This window comes from Elephantulus edwardii, unplaced genomic scaffold, assembly GCF_000299155.1.
Source record: "Elephantulus edwardii isolate Elephantulus edwardi_28Jun2011 unplaced genomic scaffold, EleEdw1.0 scaffold00316, whole genome shotgun sequence".
Taxonomy (NCBI): Eukaryota; Metazoa; Chordata; class Mammalia; order Macroscelidea; family Macroscelididae; genus Elephantulus; species Elephantulus edwardii.
This window is the reverse complement of record NW_006400066.1, coordinates 1,549,346-1,553,282: the sequence shown is the minus strand read 5'-3', so window position 1 is coordinate 1,553,282 and position 3,937 is coordinate 1,549,346.

The window sequence follows — 3,937 nt, the reverse complement described above, 5'->3', positions numbered from 1 at the left end:
CTCAAGTCAGAGAGCCAAACTGGAGACCAGAAGAAAGCTCAAGATGACAAAGCAAAGTATCACAATGAAATGTGCAAAGAGCAGGAGTTAGAAAAGCAGAAGGAAAGAACATGTTTAGCAATTCTCAAGCTGAAAGAACTGAAAAACGAACTCAAGCCTAAAGTTGCAATACTGAAGGATTGATTCTATGGGCAAAATCCTGAATGAAAAGAAGATGGAAGGAATACACAGTCACTATATTAAAAAAAAAATTGGTCAGTACTGAATCATTTCAGGAAGCAGTATATGATCAAGAATGAATGGCAGTAAGAAAGCTATTAAAACCATACTGAAGACATTGCCAAAAAATAAGGTCCCAAGAATTGATAAACTACCAACTGATGAGTTTTAACAGACATAAGCAGACCTGGATGAGCATGAGCTCACTTGCCCATGTCAAGGGAAGTTTCCCATCAGCACAACTGTGCTCATGGAAAAACCCATGTATTTGATTGATAGCTACCTGGCCAAATAACTGGAAAAAACTCTTGCCTGCTTCCACTTTAAGAAAAGGTGATTCAGCAGAGCACAGAAATTAATCAAGCAAGATAACTTTTATCACCTGCAACAGAGGAGTTCTGGATATACAATAAACTGCCAAAGGAACAAATCTTTCTTTTCCCCTCAATTTTTTTATTATTAATTTTAATGAAAATTTACAGAGACTTTGGATTTCCATTCATTCATTGTTATACTTTTCCTTCCTTCCCACACCTCCCCCTGCCCCATTGTTTTACAATCCCACCCCCCAGGTCCACTCCACTATGCAGCCTTCATTCCATACTACTGTCATGACAAAAATACCTAACAATATATCCCTTTTAAATAATGTCTCCCTCATCTGTTTCATTGCAGTTTACATTATTTATCCCCTCTTTTTCAGTCACCTCCCAACCCCGATGTCAGTCCTGTTTTACAATAGTGGCACTATGCAGTATTTGTCCCTTTGTGACTGAACTACTTCACTCAGCATCATGTCCTCCAGGGTCACCCATTTTGAATAATATTGTATTAGTTCCTTGTTTTCAATGCAGAGTAATATTCCATTGTATGAATATACCACAGGTTCTCTATCCATTTGTTTGTTGATGGGCATTTAGGTTGTTTCCAACTCCTTGCTATTGTGAACAAAGCCACAATAAACATGGGTGTGCATAAAAAAATCTTTCTTGAAGGAACTGCTAGGATGATGAAACTTTATTTCACATATTTAGGGCATGTTATCAGGAGGTATTAGTTTTTGGAAAAAGCAATCATGCTTGGAAAGGCAGGACAACTCTCAATGAAATAGAATGGCACAGTGAATATAACAATGGGCTCAAGTATCAAAGATTATGAGGACAGCACAGGATTTGAGCAAGATTCTGATCTGTTGTTGTTCATAGGGTGTTATGCATGGTAGCTGACTGGGTGGCATTTAACAACAGTAATAGACACTGGCACAGTGATGGTTTAGGTGTAGGATTCTCATTTTCCATGTGAGAGACCAAGGATGGATTCTGGGCCAATCAGTCATCTGTCAGGAGAGGTTTGTATGCTATGATTTCCAGACTGAGACAGACTTAAGAAGAAAGACATATAACAATATATTCCTAAAAAAAATCAGCCAATGAAAATCTTATAAATCAAAATGGTCAATGACAGCAATTTGTTTTAATGCATGTGGGTTGTCATTAGGGAAGGGAAGTCAACAAACATCAACAACCAACACACACACACACACACACACACACACACACACACACACACACACACTTTAATGCTTACTAAACAAACAGTATCACGCTAGCAGCATACATGGCGTTCTGAAATCTGCCCGTCAATCTTTCCACACTTCTCTCTCTCTCACTCCACACACTCACACACTCTCTCTCTCTCACACACACACAAACACACTCTCTCTCTCTCTCTACTAAAATACATACATTCTGAGCTTTCTCATTTCTGTTTTTCTACTCCTATAATTGTTTCTGGTCATATACTCTTTTCATATCTTCATCTGATAAATTATTGTTGTTATGTGCCACTGAATCACCTATGACTCATAGCGACCTTATAGCACTGAAGCCTGCCCTGTGCTGAGCCAGTCTCACTGACTCCAATAAGACTACCCCCATACCCCAGTTACCGTATCAATCTATCTCATCCAGGGTCTTCCTCTCCTGCGCTGTCCGTCTCTCCACTCTTCGGAGCTTGATGTCCTTCTCTAAAGAACAGTCTCTCTTGGCCATATGCCCAAAGTATATGAGACAAAACATCAAAATCCTAGCCTTCAAGGAGAAACTTGGTTTCACTCTCTACTAGACAGACCTATTTGTTTTCTTGGTGGTCTATGGTATGTTCAAGACTTTTTCAGTATTACAACTCAAAGGCATTGATTCTTCTTCTGTCATCCTTAGTCACTGTCCAGCACTCTGATACATAGCAAGTAATTGTGAACTCCGAGCAGATTATCCCAGTGTATCATCTTTTGATTTCCTGACCGCTTGTGCCAAGAGGGCTGATTGTGGATCCGAGCAAGCTGTAACTGTTAACAATTTTAATCTCTTCTCCATCTATCATGGTGTTGCCAACTGGCCCAATGGTGAGAATCGTCTTCTTCTTCTCGATGTTGATCTTCAATCCATATTGAAGACTATAGTCCTTGACCTTCTGCAGCAAGTGCTTCAGTTTCATGGAGGTTTTGTCATCTGCATAACATAGGTTGTTGATGAGTCTTCCTCCAATTCTGATGCCACATTGTTCCTTATAAAGCCCACACTCCCAAGTGATCTGTTCTGAAGATAGATTGAAAAAGTATGGAGACAAGATGTATCCCTGAAACACTCCTTTCCTGAATTTGAACTAAGCAGTTCTTTTTGAACCTTGCTCTGTTCTGAGGATGACTTCCTGGTCCTGGTATAGGTTTCGCATATGCAAAATCAAGTGTCCAGGGATTCCCATTTTCCTCAAGGTTAGCCACAATTTGTTGTGACCCACACAGTCAAATAATGCCTTTGCATACTCAGTGAAAGACAGGTAGACTCTGGGACTCTGCTTTCTGCTAAGATCCATCTGATATTGGCAATAATGATAAATGCAGTATCTTTTTAATGATGGTCATCACAAACATCATTTTTCATGAACGTTTTCCCCATTATTGATTTTTAAGATCACCAAGCATACTTTTGGGGAGATTTTCATATGAGATTGTTATACCATTCTATTTTGTATATTCCTTTTTTGCTTACTTTTCTAATGCTCATCAGCCTACTGCCAAGTGAGGGTGCTTGACTCCTCTCGTACCCAATGTACCACCTACTAATGTGAAGTTTTACTAAAGCTACAGAATCTTCACTATTATTTACTTCCTGAGGAATACTAATGTAGAGTTCATTAATCCATTTGCATTTATTAAAAACATCTCTTTATTTTGTGTGTATTTTATCGATTCCTTTAACACAGTAACTGCAACAATGGGCTTAAGCAGACTGTGAAGATGATGCAGGTAAGGCAGTTTTTACAAAGACAAGGTCACTATGAGTTGGAGACAGTAGCACCTAACAACAATAATGACACCTGGAAGGAAGCACAGAGATGAGGTAGGTTAAGTACGGGACTGCTAACTAAAAAGCCAGCACTTTGAACCCATCAGTAGCTCCATGGGCTAAAGACAGGCAGTCTCCTCCCATTAAGATTTAGTTTTAAAAATCTGTTGCAGGGTGGCCATGAGCAGGAACAGACCCACCAGCAGAGGGTTTAATTCTTGGTTTATGATATTCAAAAGGAAGTATGTGACTAAGAGCACTGCCTCAAATTCAAAAAGCTAAACAGTTACAACTTCAGCTATATAATTATTAATTTTAAGTGTAGTTATAAATACTAAAGCAAAAATATTCTCAGAATCTGAGTTAGGAAG